We start from the raw sequence: 25,650 nt of genomic DNA on the forward strand, positions 1-25,650 counted from the left end.
AAGAGGCAGACTGCAGAGGCAGGCTGCTTTGAGAGAGTGAATTAAGTACTTATCTGGGTTTATGTGGGACTACTTTGGTGGGGGAGGCTCAGTTCCTACTTTAGGGTGTAGTCAGTATAGTTTGAGCACACATAAATGACTTCCATTTGCATGTGCTGGTTCTAGAAGCCAGGTGACGGAGCTGACACACAACAATAAGAAATTTCCATGGGGACCCAAATGCCCATGTCAGCAGGGCCAGGGTGTTCGCTCCCCGAAGGCGGACCCATGGGGGATATGAAATTGCCATCCACTCGAGCATCACTTCCTCAGAGATGCCTCCTCCCTTCCCGTCTTCAGGTGCCATCTTGCTGTAATAGACACACACCACCCTCCACTTGTGTTTTTAGCACTTATCAAGTTGAATAAATCTGTGGACGGTCTCTCTTTGCTGGCCTGTCAGTCACCTGAGGACAGAAGCCCACATCTGCTGGCTCTTCTGTTTTACCCTGGCATCTCATGATGTCAGAGCACAGTGAACACTCAATAAATAACACTTCTTCACTCTTGAGCACAGCCAAGCTTCTCCAGTCATCTTTCTCCTTCACCACCCATTCATTCTTCTACCTGCTGGTGACCCTACACCATTCTGCAACTTCCACATGGCCAAATCCAGTTGACACTCTCAGTCTGGATTTACTAGATCTAACTTAGGCACTGAGTGTACTTTATCTTTCTGAATTAGTTCCTGCGAAACGTAAAATGGGGTTAATAACAGAAACCACCTCGAAGGCTTGTTTTAAGGATTCGATGATGTAATGTGTGGGCTCCCAGGTTGTGTTAGCGGTTAAGAACCCCCCTGCTAATGCAGGAGACATCAGAGACACTGGTTCGATCCCTGGGTCGGGAAGATCCCCTGGAGGAGGGCATGGCAGCCCACTCCAGTATTCTTGTCTGGAGCATCCCACGGACAGAGGAGCCTGGCGGGCTACAGTCCATGGGTTGCAGAGAGTCACAGGAGGACTGAAGAGACTTAGCACAATGGAATGTATGCCTAGCACAGCACAGACAGGGACTCACTGAACAGGCCATCTGGCACCGCCTTACCCACTTGCCCAAGGACTTTGAAGGAGTTCATGAATATTCAAGTTCAGGGGAAATTTTGACCTAGTGTATGGCAACAAGACGTACATACTCAGACATTCCGAAAATGGGAAAGCCTCTCTAGGGCCATCTTACGTGACTACCTGTTAAGAGGATTAAGTTAGACGAGTTAATATGTGTAAATGCTTAGCACCAGGTCCAGTACATAGCAAGCACCACATCAGTATCAACAAGTGTAATTATTACGATCATCATATCCATGAGGTTGGTATTACTCATTTATCCTTATAAGGGCTTCCCTGGTGGCTCAGATGGCAAAGAACCTGCCTGCAATGCAAGAGACCCGGGTTTGATACCTGGGTCAGGAAGACCCCCTGGAGAAGAGAATGGCTACGCACTCCAGTATTCTGGCCTGGAGAATTCCATGGACAGAGGAGCCTGGAAGTCTACACAGTCCATGGGGTCAAAGAGAGTCAGACAGGACTGAGCGACTAACACAGAGGCTGTGAGCACTTCCCTGTAAAATATTACCATGCGACTCTGTCTCCCTTCCCTGAGAGACTTTCTGTGTACAAGGTAACTGGCAGTTTCACTGCGCCCATCTGTGCAGCTTTAGTGAAGCTGGGAATTGCCAGCATATTAAAGGGGACATGTGCCACCCTGCAGCTGAACAAGGAAGCACAATCGCATTTTTTATTTGAGGATTCCTAACTGTGCAGGCCTCTTTTCAAAAGTTCTCTGTAGAATTTTCAGGACAAAAATAGGTGTGACCCGTGCACCCTTTAGAAAGGAATGAGTTGGCCACAGTAGCGCTAAGATTGGTATTGTTCAGAGAATGAAATTCCTGTTCACTGATGTTGTTTTGGGTTGGGCTGACCTTATGAACTGGATTTCTTTTCAGATGGGTGTATTTTTCCTTATTGCAAATTTCCTTCAATTCATCAGCAGAAATTCTAGCTACTTTGCTGGGAGCTTGTGACCCTGATTTGGACGGCTTCTGTACTCGCCTTTCGACAAATGTGGATTTACTTGTTTTTATTTTTTCTAATTTCTGCCTGGCACTCCCCGCTTCCCTCTGGGTCGCCATCTTTAGCCTTCTGTCACCACTCTCTGTTTTCATCCCCTGTGAACCACTTCCTTTGGGTCACTTGAGTTTTTCTCCTGCAAGAGAATCTCATCTTTTTCAACAATCAACTTAAGACATTCTCTTCCTATACCCCTGCTTTTCCATTCATTCAGTGACCCCTGAGGCTGTAATTCATACATCCATGGTCATATTTATCCATGCTATAGGCAATGCCATGGTGCTCAAGGGGGCGTTGACTTTTCTAACATCATCCATACCATATGGTGGCAGTCCTAAATCCTATCAAGGTTTGTTGCCTGAAAGAAATCTTCTCTGAATTTTCCTACCCACAAATGTTTGTTTTCTTATTTATTTCTTATTATTTTCTGCAACCTATTTTCTTGCAAGAAGACTTTAAGGCTGCTTATAAAAATGCAAACACTATGAAAGTGCTAGTCACTCACTCGTGTCCAACTCTTTGAGACCCTGTGGACTGTAGCCCGCCAGGCTCCTCTGTCTGTAGAATTCTCCAGGCAAGAATACTGGAGTGGGTAGCCATTCCCTTCTGCAGGGGATCTTCTTGACTCAGGGATGGAACCTGGGTCTCCTGCGTTGCAGGCAAATTCTTTTCTATCTGAGCCGCCAGGGAAGCAAACACTTAGAGGAATATCAAATAAATTCGAAATAAGAAACATGAGGGAAAGCAAAGGTATAAGTAAGATGCAAGACATGGAGTCTTTGCTATCAATGAGACAAAAGTTGGCTCGGAGCCTCCTGGTATTCAACACAAGAGAGAAAAATGATGAATTACAAAATACACAGGGTCCCTGAAGTATAAACACACCAACTGCACAGGCACAGCATAATTGTTCTAACACGACAGAGTATCCCATGGATCATTCCGAAGGAATTCAGTGGAGAGTATCCTAATAACATCTTCTCAAAGCACAGTGAGGAATGGCCTGGATCCTCCTTACAATACCAAAGCCCAAGATAGAAGCACCGATATTTCTACCTGAGTCTACAAAACTGGGGTAACCTCCTCTGACACCACCCAGCAGTGAAGGATGGATGGAGTGACCTCCAGCAGGGCCTGAGAGAAGAGAAATGAGGACAGTACCCAGTGCTGGCCCTGGGGCTTTGGGGACACTGTAAAATGCCAAAGAGGATGAGACGGTTAGGCAGCCTGGTTGACTCAGTGTACATGAGTTTGAGCAACCTTGGGGAGACAGTGGCGGACACAGGAGCCTGGCGTGCTGCCGTCCGTGGGGCTGCAAAGAGTGGGACACGACTTAGCGACTGAACAACAACGGAAATGTCAAAGACTGCTCAAGAGCTAAGGCTTAGATCCAGTCTATTATTCGGGACTGTGATGACCACAGAACCTGTTTGTCTCATTAAACTCAGTCATCTGAATTCCACAGCCAGGACTTCCCTGTGATCCAGCAGTTAAGAATCCACCTTCCAGTGCAGGGGACACGGGTTCAATCCCTGGCCTGGGAAGACTGCGCATGCCAAGGGGCAACTAGGTCTGTGCGCCACCACTACTGAAGCCTGTGCACCCTAGAGCCAGGCTCCGCAATGAGAGGCCACTGCAGTGAGAAGCCGGAACTCGGCAACGAGAGAAAGCCCGTGGGCAGCACAGAGACCCAGCACAGTCAGAAAAATAGTAAACAAATTTAAAAGGAAACGAACTGCAACAGCCATCCCCCGCCCCAGTCTTTGGCTTTGAGGGGGCCCTTTTGTTCCCATGGGAGAAGGATGGGAAAGGAGGTGGTCAGCCTTGAGAAAGGCTGGGGGGCAGCCCCAGGCAGGGGTCTGAAAGAGGGCCTCGGTCACATGGGGCCAGGTGAACTTCAACAGGTTCTTGGGCCCACGCTGACTTTCTTTACTGGTTTTTAGTTTTTATGAAATTCAGTTGAGTCCACTGTGCATGCTGACATTGCCTGGCAAAGACGGCAGTATTAGCCTTGAAATTTGGTTTATTCACTATCAAAGTTTGCACAGTATCTTTTCCACTAAAACCTGAGGTAGCTCTTTCCTATCAGGGCCCATTGGTTTAAATCTCATGATATAACCCAGGAGATGGACAAATTATTTCCAGTTGAAAAAAAATTTTTTTTTAATTTATATCAATAAAACTCAGCTTTTGTGGCCATGTCTTAATTATTGTTTGTGTGAAGTTATAGCATTTTCACTTTGAACCTCAAAGAAGTCAGCATGTAATTGGCACATGATTTTCATAATTGTCCTGTGGGGTGTACGAGAATCCAAATTCATCCAAGAAAGCAAGGCTCATTTGTGCTGTAGATTAGGAGAAGATGGAGAAGGGAAGAGGGGAGGGGCAAGAATGAAGACATAGAAATAGTGACAAATCATCATCAAAAATTGAAGATCCCTCAAAATGATTTTAATAACTTTCTCTGAATCACCACTCAGTCTGCACAGAATATTTTCACCAGCAGGGATCCTGCATTTACCAAAAAAAGGAAAGAGAAAGCATTTTTTTCTAACTTCTTGTTAGTAGATTAATGGCTAACTTAACCTCCACTATGGTAATTCAACATAATCTAGAGTTGATAGAAATGCTTCTGTACAGGTTAGAGTTTATTCGTAAATTTAATATTTTTTATGAAAAGATTTTTAAAGTATGTGTTACCAAACTTAGAAATCTTAAAAAAAAAATTTTAAGACTTTCAAAACTATATGTTACTAAAAATAACACTGACCCTTGGTATTTGTCTGAGGAAGAATCTCTGGAGAGAAAAAGATTTCATCCCTTGGAGATAAATGGAGCCAACTCATCTGCAGTCATTGGTTTAATTAGCTAAACTTTTCCAGATGGAAAGCATTCAAAGCAAGGGAATATTTCTGAGCCCCCTGGAATTGTTTAAAAAAAGAAAAAAAGCGTAACAATATGTTACATGTAAAAGAAAATATGTGTCTTTTATCTTTGCCTTTAAAAGGCAAACCAGGAAGTACTTGGCAGCGTTATGGTTTTCGATTTGATGATTGAAAACGAAATGCTCTCATTTTATTTGATATTGAACAAACAAACACTGACTGTTTGCTTTTCTCCTGTGCTAAGCCCTGGGGAGGGAGAAATCAGACAAGACCCCTGTACTTATGGAATCTATAATTCAACTATTAATAGCATTCTCGGTGCCTGGCACATCGTAGGGGCCGGATGACTGCTGCTTGAGTGAGTGACAGATAGAGACACTTGAATAAGGAGTTGTAGTAATAAAGTTCTGAACAAATGACTGTGGTCGGAGGGGAGCGTAGGGGCCCCAAGCTGTCAGAGGCTTCACAAAGACCATTTCTTAGGTAGGAGCACAAAAGACTTCCAGACACAGAAAATAGCATGTGTAAAGGCAGGCAGAGAAGAAAGAGTGCCACGTATTTAGGCAACAGCCAATGTGCCTGGGGTGTAATGCAGATACAGAACATTCCTGAAGATAGTGAGGCCCAAGAGATGGATTAGGTCTCATTTGAAAAGGACCCTGAAAGCCTAAGTTTGGACTTGATCCTTTAATATGTGTTTCAGAAAGATGGCGAGAGACACAGTACAGGGCATGCATAGAAGAGGGAAAGGAAGTAACAGATACCAACGGTTAAGTGCCCTGTTTATGACTAGCACTAGGATTGATCCTCTACGTATTTACATTAAATCTCATTCAATCCTTGCAACACACCCAGTGTGTACATAATATTGTCCCCTAGTTTCCAAGGGGGAAACTCAGGGAGGTTAAGTGACTTTCTCAAAATCACATAGCTAATAGAAGACGCAACTAGGATTTGAAACCAGGGTTCTAAAACTCTTGTTGGAGAATAAAATAAATACCATTGGACTCATACAAATTAGAAAAAATATATACAGTGGAAGCTTGGAGAAAGTTAGCGAATATGAAGAAAGACACAGTGCATGGGAGATACAAGAAAAGCATGACCCTACAAAAGGATATTTACAGTAAGGGAGACACAGCACAGGAAGTGGGGAGATAATCACAGAAAAACCACAACATGTGTTTTTAAAATGCAAAGCCCCAGAGAGGAGAAAGCAAACCATACAATAACGCCATTCACTCTGGTATTCTGCGCTCTTTACTCCTTTGCTTTTTTTTTTTTAACTTTAAACAATTTGTTATGAGAGTAACAAAGATACAGTGCATGATCTTGCAACTCTAATGCCCTAAATCAGAAACAGATGGTGACTAGTTTCCTAGAAACTGCAGAATTTTGAGGACAACACCCTCTACGCGCTGCACCACTAATTTCAGTTCCTTCACAAATACTAATACATGACTAAATAATGTGGTTGCTGGGCATTGTATTGGAACATCTGTTTTTTCTTGCTCCAGGATCTTTCTGGAGGTTTAAACTTCTCTCCATTTTCGTGGTATGTTTCTTTCTGATTTCCAGAAAAACTTCATTTTTATTGTTGAAATTTTGGAAAATATTGAACAAGGCAGAAAATTTAAATCCCCCTAATCCTTCCACCCAGCAGTAACTAATGACCCCTGTTAACATTTTGACAGTAATAGTCTAATCCTCTACCCACACATGGCTGTGGACAGTTTATAGAAAATACAATGTATAGCAACTGCTTTTAATCTATTTGTTCACTGAATTTATCGCCAGCATTTATCCATATCACCAAACATTTATGATGACTGCTAGTATTCTGTCTTATTGCATAAATTAATTTATTTAAATAGATCTCTTCTCATTCAACCAATTCTATCTATTGAACTATGTGTTCTATGTATCAGAACTATTCTTGGCACTGGGTGCATTGTGGTGAGTGAAACAGGTAGAATCCCTGCCGTTAGGACGTCTACAGTCCTATCATTGAAAAGTTTTATTATTAAAAAATACCACGGCGAGGGAACTCCTTGGTGACCCAGTGGTTAGACTCCGTACTTTCACTGCAGAGGGGCTGGCTGGGTTCAATCCCTGCTCAGGAAACTAAGATCCCACAAGCCATGTGGCACAGCCAAAGCAAAATAGCACAGTGAAACCTGGCAAATACTACCTGCTATATGATTAACATCATTGGTAAACATTAGGTAGACAGCTGATACCCCTGATACGATGTAACGAGAAAGGCAGCTCACATCTGTGATCTTTCTCCCAGGAACCTTAGTCTATTCATGATTTTTTTTTTAATAAAATAAAATCAACCCAAATCAACACATTCTACAAAACACCTGACCGGTGCTTCTCAAAACTAACAAGGCCATCAAGAAGCAGGAAAGATGGAAGAATCTCCCACCATCTTAAGGAATCTAGGGAGACGTGACAACTAAATGTAATGTGGTGTTCTGGACAGAATCCTGGAACAAGAAAAAGGAATAAGGTAAAAGTAGGGAAATACAGTTAAAGTATGGATTTTAGTTACTAATTATCAATATTAGTTCATTAGGTGTGATAAGTGTATTCTAGTATACTAATGCACATTATTAATAAAGGAAATGGGAGAGGAGGACTATATGGGAACCCTCTGCACTATTTTGGAGAAGGAAATGGCAACCCACCCCAGGATTCTTGTCTGGAGAATCCCATGGACAGAGAAGCCTGGCGGGCTACAGTCCATGGGGTCCCAAAGAGTCAGACATGACTTAGTGACTAAACAACAACTGTACTATCTGTGCAACTTCTCTGTAAGTCTAAGACTATCCTAAAATTAAAAGTTTATTAAAAAACAAACACTGTGATAGTCATTCTTGTATCTTGAAGCACATCTCTGATTCTTTCCTTAGGATAAACGCCCCAAAGTGAAATTGCTGAGTCAAAATGAACACATATTTTTACTTACTAGAGATTATTCTTTTTTTTCCCCCCAGAGATTATTCTTTTAAAGTGTTTTTTTTATATGTAGATGCTTGGCTGAGTTCTTAGAGATGTCTTAGCCTTATGTCTTTATTTCAGCTTTTTCCTATGTGACCGATTGGAAAAGATGCTGCTAGACAAGACTGAGGGTAAGAGGAGAAGGGGGCGACAGAGGATGAGATTGCTGGATGGCATTATTGACTTAATGTACATGAGTTTGAGCAAACTCCAGGAGACAGTGAAAGACAGAGAAGCCTGGTGTTCTGCAGTCCATGGGGTCGCAAAGAGTCGGACGTGACTGAGCAACTGAACAAGACTTCTTGAAGCTGAAAGGAAATCAAAGGGATCATGAAACTCAGCTGCCCTGCTTTGCTGATAAGGAAACTGGGGTCCAGGGGCCTGAAGTGACTTGCCCAAGGTCAAGTGGCAAGTGAACAGTGGGAAGTAGAACCCATTTCCCTGTTGACTCTTATCCGTGCTGGGTTGTCCTTGGGTGTGTCCAAACGAAATTAAATTTTCTGACTCATGGTGGAATTGGAGTCAACACTCAGACCTGTGTCTTTTTCTGTAAGTAAATGTAAGTGTTTGCTTCCTTTGTCTTGGACATGGTTGCTGGAAGCTGAAAAGATTTTTAAATAAAATTAAAGAATGGACTCAGACACAAAATGGAAGTGCTTGACTAAGTCCTTGGGCATATCAGTTTTCCTTTCTGAGCCACTGCTTCCTGATCAGGAAAAAAAAAAAAAAAGTGGAATTCCAGCACCTACTTCTTAGTGTCTGAGAGGTACCTTGTAGAAATTAAGTAGCTAAATGCGGATATATCTGCAGAAGCCTAAGAAATGTCATTTAAGGAAAAGGCATTTAAATGAGAACAAAGGGCACATTCTCTGCTAAGTGGTCTGTCATATCCCAAGAAAGTTCATTTCCTTGCCTATATAGTCTCTAGACAAGGAAAAATCCCAGACTTGGCATGGGTAAGGATGAAGAGGGCTATGGAGAGGAAGGGAGAGAATTGTTAGACTTCTTGGCTGGAGTTCAGAAACAAATAGTTCCCGAGCCTGGCATTGTCGGGGGCCAGTGTCAGGACCAGACCAAGAAGGCAGACAAGGAACTTGACCGTTCCTGACTTGGCTCCGCACACCATTACTCAATAGAAACTGATGCGTAAGCAGGATTCTAGAGGACGCAGGAGAAGTATAAACAGTGCCTGGGTGCGGTGTGGCTGCCTGCAGAAGCTCTGCCAGGCCCAAGATTACAGTCATCCATTTTTGCCTTATTTAATTTCCAGACATTCTTGCAGGATTTGGGTGATGACAAAAGCTAGTTAAAACAATACTCAAGTCTGGGATTCAGAAAAGCACTGGCCTCTGACCTCAAACCAGAGCCTCTGATCAAAGTCCTGACCCTGACTCAGGTCAGTGAGCGTCCTTCCTGAGTGATATGGAAATGACTTATTTGCCTATAAGCGTCTGTCAGCACCTGCACCAGATTGAAACTTGGCAGGCAAAATGAGGAAGGGGTCATACTTCTTAAAACTCTATTTTTATGGTTTGAACCTTTTTACTCTTTGAAGGAATAGAACAGGAGAAAGAGTTAGAGAGCTCACGGGAGGAGATGAAAGGCGAATTAAACGGATGGCAATGTCTTCTGATGGTTATTAACTGCCGTCAGTATTTTGTGGTGGAAGAGGCAAAGACATGGGTAGCTTGGTAGGCACTGCCCATGATCTCGGAGCAACGGATGACGTGACACCCCCGAGGTTCTGGGGAAGGACGGAAGGAGAAAGGAGCGTCTGAAGTGGGTGCAGCTTCGCAAGAATCTGGATTCAAATAAGAATCTGTACTTAGAAACCTGAATCTCTAGATTCTTAATTGTGTGTGTGCTTTTACAGGAAAAAGTAGCTCTGGGCTTCATGTACATGCAAGTAAAACTCTTTACAGGATCAGCTTTTTAAAAAGAATTTTTTTATTTATTGGGCAATGTTGGGTCTTAGTTGCAGCCCCTGTGATTTTCGTTGCATCATGTGGAGTATTCTGCGCGGCCCACGGACTTTCTCGTTGTAGCACTCGGGCTCCAGAGCGCGCAGGCTTCCGTAGTTGTGGCCTGCAAGCTTGGTGGCTGCGCGGCAGGTGAGATCTTCGTTCCCAGGTCAGGGATCGAACCTTGCATTGCAAGGCAGATCCCTAACCACGTGACCACCAGGAGAGTCCCATGTACTGAATCAGCTTTGATCTTGAAGCTCAATATTAATCATATTTTATTGAAATGACTTAACTGTCCCTGTTGAGCCTGCCGAAACATCCGGTTCCTTACTGATGCCTCCAATTCCACAGTCCCTTTGAATTAGATGCTGAATTGATCATGTATCACATGTCAATCCCCATCAACTGGGAGCAGCTGTCTGAAGGACTATGTTGAAACAACAGTGAGGTAGGAAAGGACTCCCCCAAGTGATTAGAAGATGAGTGAGAGAGAAAAGAGTGACAGCGCTGCGTGGGTTAAGGCAATGTGCGTCGCAGGGCCCATACCTCTGGGAAGGGCAGTTTATTGAGCTTGTCTCTCATCGGCATCTCAGGCGAGTCCACGTCAGGTCATTTCCAGTGTTGGTCTCAACGGGCACGGCACACTTCATGGAAGCAAAGCTCAGGATGGATGGTTCAAGCAAGGGTTGTTTTTTTTTTTCCTGATTTTTGTGAATTAAATAACACATGCAAGCTCTTACAAAGATATAAAACTAACATTTAAGTAAACATGTAATGAATCACAACATTTTGAAATTTATGGGAAACATTATAGGAAAGGTGAAAAAAAATCCAAGGCATACGGTCCCCAAGGATAAATCCAAAGCCCAGGAAGATCAGGTCTGGGTGGGAACTTTGGGCTTTCAGAGGCCATTAGAAGGCCCTGCTATCTGAAATCATGGTGGTTTCCTAAGTGGGTAGAAAGAAATCATGAAAAGGGAAGTGAGATGTCACCGACACACTTCGCTTATTCCACAATTTTGCTTTTAAAAGAAACTTCTCCTGCGGGGCTCTGCTCTGGGGGTTTCCTGGGGAGAATTTCAAAATTCTAGACAGCATGTTGGGGCAATTATTAAGAACTTACACTGTCAGCCTGGTTTCCCCATGAGTTACCAAGCTTACAGTAATGTCTGCTCTGCTTGATCAAGGCCCACACATATTAAGGTTCTCTATACTGGGGTCAGATCAACCTTTCAAAAAAAATTTTTTTTTATTATTTACAAAGTTTTGGTTTGAGATCCAATAAAATTATAACAAATCTACAATGATAATGTATCATAGAGTACTTTAAGCACTAAGTTGTAAAAAAAGACATTTAAGTAAACCTACTGGGAGGGATTGGGGGCAGGAGGAGAAGGGGACGACAGAGGATGAGGTGGCTGGATGGCATCACCAACTTGATGGACATGAGTTTGAGTAAACTCCGAGAGTTGGTGATGGACAGGGAGGCCTGGTGTGCTGCGATTCATGGGGTCGCAAAGAGTCAGACATGACTGAGCAACTGAACTGAACTGAACTGAACTGAAACTCCTCGGTAAGAAAGGAAAAGCTCTCGAAAAAGGTGCCCAGCCTTCTTACACCAGGTCTCTCCATGCTTTTCAAGACTTTTTGCCTGGAACGCTATTTCTCCTTTTTATACATATCTCTTTTATATTAATTAGCATATTTTACTGTTATTTCTCCTTTGTCTCTCTATTAAACTGCTGTTGTTGTCCAGTTGCTAAGTCATATCCAACGTTTTGTGACCCCCATGGACTGCAGCACGCCTGACTTCCCTGTCCTTCACTATCTCCAGGAGTGTGCTCAAACTCAAGTCCATTGAGTCACTGATGCTATCTAACCATTTCATCCTCTGCCACTTTCTTCTCCTATTATATTCGATCTTTCCCAGCATCAGGGTCTTTTCCAATGAGTCAGCTCTTTGTATCAGGTGGCCAAAGGATTGAAGCTTCAGCATCCGTCCTTCCAATGAATATTCAGGATGATTTCCTTCAGGATGGACTGGTTGGATCTCATTGCAGTCCAAGGGACTCTCAAGAGTCTTCTCCAGCAACACGATCTGAAAGAATCAATCCTTTGGCGCTCAGCATTCCCTATGGTCCAACTCTTACATTCGTACATGACTACTGGAAAAACCATAGCTTTGACTATACAGACCTTTGTCAGCAAAGCGACGTCTCTGCTTTTTAATATGCTGTCTAGTTAATATGATGTCTAGGTTTGTCATAGCTTTTCTTCCAAGGAGTAAGCGTCTTCTAATTTCGTGGCTGCAGTCGGGAGAGTCTCAAAACCTGAGTGTGTGAAAGTTTTACTCTGTCCACAAACACTTCATGAGCACTGAGGGAGTGCTGGTCACCATGCCAGGCACCAGTGATACAACAGGAAATGCGGCAGACAAGACCCCTGACTGCAAGAGCCTACACCCTCAGGGAGCTGCCTAAGCCCAGTGACCCGCACATGTAGGCATGCAATCAGGACTGCAAGTTTCAATAAACAAAGGGTAAGTGAAGCTACTGCCAGAATTTGAAATTTAGCTGCTATGATTAATGCGGCAACACATATGTGAAAGATAATTTTTTTAAAAAAAGAGCAGAAATAGAAAATCTCAAGTCATTTTCATTGTGGTTATATCCCAAGTCATTCTGCTATCACTAACAGCTATTAATGAAAGTAACTGTCCGCATGACAGGAAACCACATTCCTAGAACCCAAGTAGATTTTGTAAAAAGTAGTCAATGTGAAATGATGCTAATTTCAATTAAATGATGACCAGGCTTCCGTGGTGGGAAGAATCTGCCTATTAATCAGTGGTAAAGAATCTGCCTATCAATCCAGGAGACACAGGTTCCATCCCTTATCTGGGAGGAGCACACGGGCCACGGAGTAACTAAGTCCATGGGCCACAACCATTGAGACTGAGCTTCAGAATCTGCGAGCCCACAAGCCCCAGAGCCCGAGCTCCACGAGAGAAGACCCCACCGAGAGAAGCCCACTCACCACAGCCAGAGACACGCCGGGGCAGCAACAAACACCCAACATAGCTGAAAATGGATTAACTGTTTTGTTTTGTTTTTAAAAGAAACTATTACGGAAAAATTAACTAAGATCCTTATAAATGTAAGGCATGACTACTGACTTCTTCCAATGCGCCTTGAATTCACTGTGTCTAGAACATGTACATGAAGGCCAAAACAGGCTTTGTAGTCAGGAAGACACTATGCAGTAATAGTGGTTTTTTTTTGTTTAATTTTAGAATCTTTCTGTGGTTGATAAAACGTAGTAAATTAATCGTAGTGAATTTTCCCATACCTTAGTAAGCCCAAACATGCTTCCATACAAACAAGAAGTCCTCATACCCACCACGACAAAATGAAAAGTTTGGATATTTTAACATATGAGGAAAATGAAAATACAGCATTTCCCCCAATTTTTTCCCCACAGAACAATGGTCCAATGAGTTGTTCCCTGTAAAGAGTAATTGTTGTTCAGTCACTAAGTCATGTCCGACTATTTGTGACCCCACGGGCTGCAGCAGGCCGGGCTTCCCTGGCCTTCACTATCTCCCGGAGTTTGCTCAAATTCATGTCCATTGAGTCAGCGATGCCATCCAACCATCTTGTCCACTGTCACCCCCTTCTCCTCCTGCCCTCAATCTTTCCCAGGTTCAGCATCTTTTCCAATGAGTTGGCTCTTCATATCAGGTGGCCAAAGGATTGGAGCTTCAGTTTCAGCATCAGTCCTTCCAATGAAAAGAGCACAGAGTCTGGGAGACACATCATTCGTAAGTCCCTCTTGGAGTTTTACAAAGCACACTATCCTATTAATGTCTCTGAAAAGTTCTGCAGGAAAGAAATATGTTGAACTTTGTCATCATTTCCCATGCTTATTTCAACCACTGAGTTCTTCTTTGAAGGAATTCAGTTAGTGTAGGAAAATCTGCTTTGAAGTTCAATTCATAATACTCTTCCACTTAGTGGTGATCTGGCAAATCAAGACATTCTCAAGGCAAGCAAAGATAACAGTGTCAAGCAATAAAACTGTTTTTCCTATGAAAGTATTTGTAAATAAAAATGCTGTACAAACAACAATCTTAAGTGACATTCTGCATTTTACTTCTAAATGAAGCACCACCTCACCACTAGATGGCAGCATAATTCCATTTAAGTTTGTGTGTATGTGTCTCTGTGTGTGTGTCTGTGTGTCTGTCTGTCTATGTGTCTGTGTGTGTTCCTTTGTGTCTCACTCTTTGCAACCCCAGGGACTGTGGCCTGCCAGGCTCCCCTGTTCATAGAATTTTCCAGACAAGAATACTGGAGCGGGTTGCCATTTGCTTCTCTGGGGGATCTTCCTGACCCAGGGATGGAATCCGTGTCTCACGTTTCCTGCACTGGCAGGCAGGTTCTTTACCAGCTGAGCCACCAGGGAAGCCCCGTTTATGTTACAACCACACCAAAAAGAATATTTCAGTTTTCTAAGAATGTACATGTGCATTTACTCACTTTTAGTCATTCTTTCAAACATTTACTAGGAACTTTTAAGTTCTGAGAGCTCTGATGAATGTTGAAAATAAGAGGAAAAATGAGACAGCTCACTGTCAAAAACTATAATTCAGAGGACTCGCTGAGATACCAGGTCTTTCTTCAGCATCTATGGAGATGTGAGAAGAGAGCTGCAGGTTGAAGTTTAAAAGGAGAAAACGCAAAAAAAAATGTTAATAATAATAAAATAAAATAAAAGGAGCAAACGCACCTTGGAAACGGGTTAAAGATGTTAGCTGTGGACTTCGAAAAGTTACATGAAAACCATCATCCAAAGATGTAAGAATCTTCGTGATGAAATTTATGTAACCGGTACAGTCCCGGGCTCAGTTTGAGGCCAGAAAGGATGCTCCAGTAGGAGACAGCAGAAGCATTGCCTGATCAGCTGCCCTGGACCCAAGGTGGAATTTCCCTCGTGTGCCTGCAATGTGAGAGACAGCTGAACTGCTTCACCGGAATCAAGTGAGACGACTCCTTTCCTGTTGTGTGTAAGCTTTCTGTTTCCATCTTACATGTCCTGAAGAAGTCCCACAAGCCTATGATGCTGGTACGTGAACCCCAGCCCTTGGCAGTGAGAGAGGTGAGTCCTAACCACTGGACCGCCAGGGAATTCCCCAAGTTGCAGGCTTGACTCCACTGTGCATGCTCGCTTCAGCTGTGTCCTACACTTTGCGACCCCGTGGACTGTAGCCCCCCAGGCTCCTCTGCTCATGGGATTCTCCAGGCAAGAGTACTGGAGTGGGTTGCCATGCCCTCCTCCAGGGGATCTTCCCAACCCAGGGATCAAACTCAGGTCTCCTGCAGCTCCTGCATTGCGGGTGGATTCTTCATCACTGAGCCACCAGGGAAGCCTTGACTCCAGAGGGGGTTGATTGTCAATGCCCCCAGCTCTTTACTGCTGCTTTTTACTGGCCTCTTGCCAGATTCTGCTCCCTCAGATCACTGTCTCCCAAAAAGGAGAGCTGTCTGGGACCTGCCAGCCTGTCCCAAATCAGTCGCCTAGTGCCTTCCACACACACAACGCACACACAGAGGCACAATGATTGATTGCTTAGAATGAGTTCCCTCGGGATCGCCTTTCATCCTCTAGTTTTTCTTTAAACTTAACCTTCAGTTTTGAGTCACTGAGTTGGCTGTTGCATCAAATGATTCTTTAGTTTTACAAGTTGTCTCCCAGATGGGATCAGCACAGATACAGGTGCTGGTTGCTAATTTCTATAAAATAACCGCCCCCAGAGGAATATCATTTAAGAGTTCTTTGGGGGGAAAAAAGAGTTCTTTGGACTTCATCTTCAATAGTAGCCAAAGAATTCAAGTGACAGGTTAACCCAGAAAATCTTTTGCAGTTCATACATAACTAGGAACATTCAGAATGCAACACACACAGTTTAGGTGATCTTCATATACTAGTGGGAGAGCGGTGACTGTAAAATGAAGATAATTAACATATACACTGGGATTCCCAGGTGGCTAAGTGTGTAAAGGACCCACCTGCCAATGCAGAAGACGCAAGAGACTCGGGTTTGATCTCCAGGTCGGGAAGAATCCCTGGAGAAGGAAATGGCATCCTTGCCCCAGCATTCTTGCCTGGAGAATCCCACATGGACAGAGTAGCCTGGTGGGCTACAGTCCAGGGCGTCACAAAGAGCTGGACACGACTGAGCACGCATGGTCATAACATGTACACGCTCTATTGGGGGAGACTAAGGGGAAACAGGTGTTCAGCCTAGAAAAACATTTCTCAGTGGCTTTCCTATGATGTCAGTGTGGGTTTATCTTTAAAACATTTAAAAGCTGACTTACTAGCATTTGTGGATTCCAGATTGAGATCCACATAAGACCAACGTTTTCTTCTAAGACTCAGCACATTCTTTCATAAATGAGAGTCTGTTTCCCACTAAATTGATCTTACACAGTTGACTGGTTTGGGTAACTACAGATGTGATGGGAACAGGTAAAAATAAAATATGGATAAAAATAGGGAAAAACCCAATAATTCCTGGATTCCTGGGAAATGAGGATGTCCCATCAATTTAACAACCATATTTTCTTATTGCAATTTTACTTCAACTGCACAAATGAAGGTAGCATGTAGGAAATTTAAATGAAACAGTATGGTAAAAATAGCAGATAACCAAAAACTCTAAAAAGGAAGTACACCCAAAGCAAAAGAACATTCATGTTCAATCTTCAGTTTTGATTGACACTTGCTGCCTACAAATAAGGCACAAAACAACTCAAGCATAAATCAAAATGAAGGGTCTGGAAAACTTCTGACTTCCTAAATTTTCAAAAAACTCTATCATTGCAGCATACAGGATTTCTCCTGTTTTAATCTTAGAAGCTTCAAAGAAAAAAGAATGGATTACATACACACACCTGAGTGCCCCCACAATCATGCTTGCACACATACAGGCACACACATGGTGGTGAGTAGAGTAGCTAGTTCCTTCTTCTTACCATCTAAGTCTCATTTTATTTATTAAAAGTATGCACAGCCCCTCACTGTTTTCCCTTTATCTAGTGATTTCTGTGAACCTAATTGCTGTCATCATTGTTACTAGTATTTCAACTTAAAATCTAAAAGCAGTCTGCAGGTGTTAGCCCACTACACAGCCCATGGATCTCATCTGGTCTGCCACCTGTCCTTGAAATAAAGTTTGATTGGATATACTCTCATTTGTTACATATCGTCTGTGGCTATTTTTGTGCTATAATGGTGGAGTTACAAAGTAGTGGCAAATATCTAAAATAGTTACTATCTTGCCTTTTACAGTAAAAGCTTGCCAACACCTGATTTATAGTTTTGTACCATTTTTAATTCTATTTTTTGTAACTGTACTATGGTTATGTTAAATGTTAACATTAGGGATTAATAGTGTACAGAAACCCTTTGTATAACACTATTTTTGCAACCACTCTATAGTCTAAAATCAGAAGAGCTGACTCATTGGAAAAGACTCTGATCCTGGGAAAAACTGAAGGGAAAAGGAGAAAGGAGAAAGGGGTGGCAGAGGATGAGGTGGTTAGACAGCATTAATGACTCAATGGACATGAATTTGGGCAAACTCTGGGAGGTAGTGGAGGACAGAGGAGCCTGGCGTGCTGCAGTCCATGGGGTCGCAAAGAGTCAGACGTGACTTAAGCAACTAAACAACGACAAGGCCTTGAAAAGGTCACTACATATTAGTATGACATGCACTATGGTGTGCAATTTAAAAAGCTAATTTTATGGTGGTTGTAATTACATTATAAACATGTCCACATGCATAAATCTAAAAAAGGTTGAAAACTTACAATGAATCTACAACATAGTTTTTAAACACTTTATTTTTATTTGTTTTGCTGCATCAGGTCTCTATTGCATCATGCAGGATCTTTAATTGCAATGGTAGACTTCCTAGTTGAGGTGCTCGGGTTCAATAGTTGTGACTCACAGGCTTAGATGGGATCTTAGCTCCCAGACCAGGGACTGAACCCTAGTCCCCTGCATTGCAAGGCAATTATTAACCACTGGACCAGCAGGGAAGTCCCAAACCTACAATATACTGTTTTACATTTGACCACTGGTTCATATTTGTAGGAGCCATAGATTTGGTAAAGCACTGCAAAAATTTAGGAAGGCACCTAAATCTTTTAATTCTGGATAAATTTTATGCCTGAATCTATGAAATTGCATGAGGACTAAACTTGAGAGACTGCCTATCATTCTAAAATTCCTCACTCTGGACAAATGATTTTTAGACACTTTCTTATAAATATCACCCTCTGAAAGCATATACAGTTCCACTTATTCTGTATTTTATGCTCTTAACCAACATAGGGCTGATCTTAATTATTATTGCAACATCAAATATGATAGGAAGACCTATCTGAAACACTTACAATAGCATAATTTGCTAAAAATTTTTTAATTTATTTAGTTATTTATTTCTGACTGTGCTGGGTATTCGCTGCCGTGTGTGGGCTTTTTCCAGTTGCAGCAGGTGGGGGCTACTGTTTGTTGTGGTTGGAACTTGCTAAATTCTTTACCAACATTCCCTGAAAAAAACTTCTCAAGTCTTTCTCTTTTAAAAAAAAAATTTTATTTATTATTTTTTACTGTGCTGGGTCTCTGTTGCTGCTCAAGCTTTTCTCTAGTTGCAGCGAGCAGGGTTTAACTCTAGTTGCTGTGCTGGGGCTTCTCGCTGCAGTGGTTTCTCTTGTTACGGAGCAAGGGCTCTAGGGTACGCGGGCTTCAGTAGTTGTGGCACATGGGCTTAGTTGCTCCACAGCAGGTGGGATCTTCTCAGACCAGGGATCGAACCCATATCTCCTGCATTGGCAGGCAGATTCTTAACCACTGAGCCGGCAGGGAAGCCCTCTCTTCTTTATTTTAGCAATGGATTATGGAAAATGTGTGATTTTGTCTTGACATGAAAATATTTCACTGCACAGTGATCTCACCTGATGGGTTTCGAATTTTCTGCATAACTGATACAGGAACTCCTATACAATTGTCTTCCATCTTGCTATGCTGCTGCTGCTGAGTCGCTTCAGTCGTGTCCAACTCTGTGTGACCCCAGAGACGGCAGCCCACCAGGCTCCCCCGTCCCTGGGATTCTCCAGGCAGGAACATTGGAGTGGATTGCCATTGCCTTCTCCAATGCACGAAAGTAAAAAGTGAAAGTGAAGTCGCTCAGTCGTGTCCGACTCTTAGCGACCCCATGGACTGCAGCCTACCAGTTTCCTCCATCCACGGGATTTTCCAGGCAAGAGTACTGGAGTGGGGTGCCATTGCCTTCTCCGCCATCTTGCTATAAAGGTCAGGGGGGGGAAAAAGCAGCAAACTGGGAGAGAAACAGCCAAAGTAGTAACATCTGAAGGCTTTCAAAGTATGTTGGCTTTTCTATCCTTTCCAACTGATTTTCTCCATCATCTTACAGCTCACAAAATGTAAAGGTTTCATTGCAGGGTGTTTTTTGTTTCTCTCCAGATTAAAGTCCTATCTCTCCTTAGTTTGTTTCCCTAGGCAGCATTTGACTTGCTCACTTCTGGCTTGATTGCATCAGTGAGCTTTCTTTTGACTGAACTCTTTTCTCATTTCATCTGAGCTGTCCTGCTTCCTCTGTCCTAGTCCAGGCGCTCCGTCTGGACTCTGCGGGCATTGCCCTGTGACCAGGGTGCAGAGTTTGGTCTGTGGAATGAATCATAGGGCCTGTGGTCAAAAAGATCTGATTCTGCTTCGGAGAATCACACCTGCAAACAACAGGGGGCGTGCTGCCATTCCTTGTATTTGTTCTTTCCCAAGCTTTTCCTGTCGGTTCAGGCGTACTTGTTGAAGGGGCCTTAGGAGTCACAGGTTCTGAATCTTCGGTTTTGTCCTCTTTTTGTTCTCTTTCTACTGTGGATCCCTTTTCAGCATTTCTTTTCCTCCTGGCCAGCAGGGCACTCATTTCTTCTACTAAATCAGTAGCCCCTAGAGGAAGGGGTCCATTTCCACCACCCGTTATCTCCTTTAGATGAGGCCGAATTCACACCAAACTTCCTCCGCTTGGAAAGAAGCATTCTCCATCCATGACACTTTGCTAAGTTTTGTGCCAGCAACTGCAGCTGCAAGTCCAGTTGAAGGGCGATTGTCTTCAGACGTGAATCCCAGAAAGGAAAAAAAAAAAAAAAATCCAGATGCAGGGAGGGGAGGAGCAGGAAGAGGGAGTGGAGTGGGGGGTACTTGATTAGGAAGGGGTGGGGGGGGAGGTGGAGGCCCTGAGCACGGAGGAGGAGGGGGTGCGGCTGATGCCTGGGCAGGACCTGGTGGGGGGCGTGCAGGGGTGGTTGGGGGTGCAGGCGGCCCATGGCAACGCCCTGAGAGGCTGCCTGCAAGCCTGGCTCCGAAGCAGAGGACTCTCCACAGAGGCAGAGGCGGCGGCATTTGATAGTCTCTGCTCTCGCGCCCTCTAGCTGCTCATGCCGCTGTTGCCCTCCCCTCTCCAGGTCCACTCTCTCCAGCCTCTCCCGCTCGCTCTCCTGCCCCAGGTGATCCCCACGTTCCCTCTTCTCTCTCTCTCCAGCTGCTCCTGTTTCAGTCGCTCCCTCCTCAGCCTCTCCGGGTCCACTCTCCCCAGCCTCTCCGGGTCCACTCTCTCCAGCCTCTCCGGGTCCACTCTCTCCAGCCTCTCCCACTCGCTCTCCTGCCCCAGGTGATCCCCACGTTCCCTCTTCTCTCTCTCTCCAGCTGCTCCTGTTTCAGTCGCTCCCTCTCCAGCCTCTCCCTCTTCAATCTCTCCCTTCTCCTTCTTCCTCTCTCCAGCCTTTCCCACGCCAGCTCCTATTACGGTTGCTGGGCTTGTAGCTGCCTTCTTTGAATTTCCAAATTGTGATGGGCCATTGTGAACTTGGGCAGGTAGTTGGGAATTCTGCCGAAGCAACATTGGTCCTGTTTCTATGAATTCAACACTTCTAAAGCATGCATCTGGAGAAGGCAGTGGCACCCCACTCCAGTACTCTTGCCTGGAAAATCACGTGGACGGAGGAGCCTGGTGGGCTGCAGTCCATGGGGTTGCTAAGAGTCGGAAACGACTGAGCGACTTCACTTTCACTTTTCACTTTCATGCGCTGGAGAAGGAAATGGCAACCCACTCCAGTGTTCCTGCCTGGAGAATCCCAGGGATGGGGGAGCCTGGTGGGCTGCCGTCTGTGGGGTCGCACAGAGTCAGACACGACTGAAGCGATTTAGCAGCAGCAGCAGCAGCAAGGCATGCATCAGGGCACTTGAGAAGACACTGGCATCCTCTTTGCTGCCAAAGTTGAGACTGTACACCTGTCTAGTGCCCCGCCCTGGATGGAAGATCTCTGTAGCTCAATTGTACTTCAACCCTTTAGGAACAATACAATTTATCACGACCTGATGCTGGTCCTGAATCTTCCTGCCCACCACTCTGAATGTGTTGTTGCCTATATGATGATATATCTGAACTCTGCTGAACCCAGCGGAACCACCAGCTGGCACCCACTTTTTAATGGCACCACCTTAAACCCTTACAGCAGCTCTTGCCTGACAGATACTGTTTAGTTTTTATTTTAAACATATGTCACTCCCTTCTCTGCAGTTTTTGCTGAAAAATCAGCTGATAAGCTTATGGGAGTCCCCTTGTACATTACTAGTTGCTCTTCCCGTTGCTTTTTTTTTCCTGTTGCTTTTAATATCTTCTAGTTTTAATTGTGGTCATTTAGATTACAGTGCATCATGGTGTATTCTGTGGGTTTATCCTGTTTGGAACTCTGTTTCCTGGACTTGGGTGACCGTTTCCTTTCCCAAGTTAGGGAAGTTTTCAGCTATTATCTCTTCAAATATTTTCTCAGACCCTTTTGCTCACTTCTCATTCTGAGACCCCTATAATGTGAATCTTAGGGTGCTTAATGTCGGTCCAGAGGTTCCTTAAACTGTCCTCATTCCTTTCTGTTTTCTGCTTCTCAATAGTGATTTCCCCTACTCTTGTCTTCCAGCTCACTAATCTGCTCTGCTTCATTTACTCTACTATTGATTTCTTCCAGTGTGTTTTTCTTTCCATTTATTATATTGTTCCATTGTTTTGGTTGTTCTTTATACTTTCTCTTTGCTTAAAAAATCCTTCTAACTTATGGATCTGTGCATCCATTTTTCTCCCTAGTTCTTGGATCACTTTTACAACTGTTACTCTGAACTCTTTCTCCAGTAGACTATCTCCACATCACTTGGTTTTTCTGCAGTTTTATCTTGATCCTTTATCTCAAAGAGATTTCCCTGCCACCTCACTTTGGGTTAATTGTGTTTCTCAACTTTGGAGAAGCAGCCTTCAGTAGGAGACGTCCTATGGGTCGCAGCAGTGACCTCCTTTCTCATCACCCAAGGGCCAGGGGCCAGCAGTCCCAGGACAGGGTCTAGCCTGCATTTGCAGATTACAGGCTGCCAGACTATAGTTTTCTTCCTTCTGGTTTCTGCCCCCCGGTGGGTGAGAGGCAGGTCTAGAAGCTTCTGTAGGCTTCCTGGTGGAAAGAGCTGATGCCTGCTGATGGGTGGGTGGAGCCTGGTCCTGGCCCTGTGGTGGGCAGGATGGTGTCTGGGGGCGTGTCCAGAGGTGGCTGGGATAAGGAAGTCTTTCGGCAACTTGTCTGCTAACGGGCGGAGCCCTGTCCCTGCCCAGTTAGTCATCTGGCCTGAGGCATCTGGCTCTGAAGCCTACAGGCTGCTGAGTGGGGCCAGGTGTTGCTGCTAAGGACCCAGGCAAGATGCTGGCCTCAAGGAGCGTTCAGGCGGAAGAATGATCCCCAAATATCTGCCACCGGCTTTTGGACCCCAGCAGGAGCCACAGCGGCACCCCACCACCCCAGGAAACTTTCCAAGACCAGCAGGCAGGTCTGCCCCAGGCTCCTGTGGAATCACTGCTTCTGTCCTCGATCCTGGCGCACAGGAGATTTTGTGCAGCCCCTTTAAGAGTTAAGTCTTAGTCTCCCCCGGCCCTGTGGCGCTTCTGCAATAAAGTCCTGCTGGCATTCAAATCCTAATGCTCTGGGGGGCTCCTCTTCCCGGTGCCTGAACCCTGAGTCAGGAAGCCTGACGTGGGCCTCAGGACGCTCACTCCTGTGGGAGAGCCTCTGTAATATAATTACTCATCAGTGGGTGGGCCACCCACGGGGGTGACAAGGGGTTGACTATCTTGCAGGTACACCCCTCCTACCCTCTCATTGTGGCTGCTTCTTTATGCCTTTAGATGCAGACGATCTGTTTTGGCAGGTTCTGGCCTGTTTTATCGATGGCTGTCCAGCAGTTACTTGTGATTTTGGTGTGTCCATGAGAAGAGGTAAGCTCAAGGCCTTTCCACTTCACCATATTGAAAGAACAACTACTTTTTTTTGGAAAAAAAGAAACATGACTACATTAAATAGGCATATGGATTGTGTGACACATTATTATTTAAGTATTTTATTAATTTTTCTGTTAAGCCATTTACTATGTAACAAAATTTTTAATTTTGTATTGTTTTTTATGCATAAAAAATTTTAAGTATACATCATAGGAGTGAGAAAATGCAGTGTATGGAAAGCACTGTGATAGACAAGTACCTAAGAAATTATCATTGTCTGTGCTAAGTGGCACAAAGGTCACAGGTTGTGTGACTCTGAAGTCAATTTTAACTCAGGGAGGACACGCCAGTCCCTCAGACCCTGGGAGCGCCTGGGGTGGGCTCAGTTCTGAGCTTTGAAATTAGGGAGAGATGAAGCTGAAGATCCAGGCTCTGACTTTCAGACCACAGAGGCTAGAGCTTCAGTGCCAGGAAAGAGCTTGAAGGTCAATGAGTACAAGACCCTCTCCTAAGTAACCGAGATCTCTGTCTGATCTTGGGAGACTTAAGTGACTTGGGGGGACTTCCAAAGTGACAAGAGGTGAGCTGGGACAGAGCTAGACCTTGAACCTCAGTCTTCTACTGCCCAGCTGAGGTTCTTTCCAGTACTGTATCATCAATTTTGGAATTTAGAAAAGATTCTCCCTTTGCAACTACTTTTTCCCTGCTGGTTCCCAGCTGGCTGCTCATCCTCAGACAAGAGCTGATGTGTGAGTGGACGTCTCCTGCAGGATTCCCCGAGGAGACACTCCGAGGCAGAGATCTGCATGCAGGATGTTTGCTGGAGAGTGCTCTCAAAATGAGCACCTTGAAGGGACAGAGAGAGGTAGGACTGGTCAGGAAGAGAAGCTGAAGCCTCAGATATTTCCATCACTGCTCTGGAATGGAGATGGTCCTTCACGGTCATTCCAGATCCAACCACGGGGTGAGACCTTCACACTCCCCACACTGACCACTCATTGGAAGCAGGGGGCATAACCATAGGCCAGGCAGCTCCCTTTAGCTAAGAGCAAAACTCAGTGAGCTAACATCAGGGTGTGCAGGGTTTCATTCCTTTTTGGAGACTTGAGGGCAGAATCTGTGTCTGCTTTTTGCAGACTCTGGAGACTGACCACACTCATTGCCCATGGCCCCCTTTCTCCACCTTTACATGCCAGTCATTTCATATAACTGACCTTTCTTCAATCCTCTCGTCTCTTTCTGACCTCAGCAGGGAAGGGTTCTCTCTTTTTAAGGACCATGTGATTAGACAGGGCCCACCTGCATGATCCAGGCTCACCTTTCCATCTCTAGATCCGTACTGTACTCATATACAGTACAAAGTCCTGCCATGTAAGGTCACAGGTACCAGGGATAAGGAATTAGACATATGGGGGTGGAGGCATTATTCTACCTGCCACAATGTGAATTAAATATATTTATAAGTTCAACCTGCCACAATGTGAATTAAATATATTTATAAGAACACTTCATATGTTCGTAGCAGCATTATTCATAACAGCCAGAAAGTGCAAATAACCCAAATGTCCAGCAACTGATGTGTGTGTATGTATGTGTATACATAAATAATGTTCAGTTGCCAAGTCTGATTTTTCAAAAAAAGACCCCATGGACTGCAGCACACCAGGCCTCCCTGTCCCTTACCATCTCCTGGAGTTTGCCCAAGTTCCTGCCCATTGAATCAGTGATGCCATCCAACCATCTCATCCTCTGTCGCACTCTTCAGCCTTCAATCTTTCCCACCTTTAGGGTCTTTTCCAATGAGTCAGCTCTTCACATCAGGTGATAAAAGGATTGAAGCTTCAGCTTCAGTATCAGTCCTTCCAAGGAGTATTCAGGGTTGATCTTCTTCCTGTCCTGGGGACTCAAGAGTCTTCTCCAGAACCTCAGTTCAAAAGCACCAATTCTTCGGTGCTCAGCCTTCTTTACAATCCATTTCTCACATCTGTACATGACTGCTGGAGAGACCATAGCCTTGACTATGAGAGGGTAACAGGCAGGAAGGCCAGGGGTCTCCAAATGGAGGAAATAGGCTGCAAGCATCAGACATTTTTTCTCTCTTAAGCAACATGAGGAAACAAACTAGTGTTACTTTTTTTTCCCCTTCTCTATACAAATTTAAAAAAAGAGGGTTCTCTTAAAATTCTGTGTGGCCATAATGATACCTGGTTCCACCTGAACTTAACTTTTTGCAAACCTTCAGCTAACCAATGCGGTTTTTCTTATGGAAATGTTTGTCTTAAGCTATG

The 25,650-nt window shown here is 44.3% G+C and overlaps 1 pseudogene; it reads right to left on the reverse strand.

The window, feature by feature from the left end:
* Nucleotides 1–20,476: 20,476 nt before the first annotated feature.
* Nucleotides 20,477–24,688, reverse strand: LOC139036956 (protein enabled homolog; annotated as a pseudogene).
* Between the last annotated feature and the right edge of the window lie 962 nt (nt 24,689–25,650).

The sequence above is a fragment of the Odocoileus virginianus genome, chromosome 10, assembly GCF_023699985.2.
Source record: "Odocoileus virginianus isolate 20LAN1187 ecotype Illinois chromosome 10, Ovbor_1.2, whole genome shotgun sequence".
Classification (NCBI taxonomy): domain Eukaryota; kingdom Metazoa; phylum Chordata; class Mammalia; order Artiodactyla; family Cervidae; genus Odocoileus; species Odocoileus virginianus.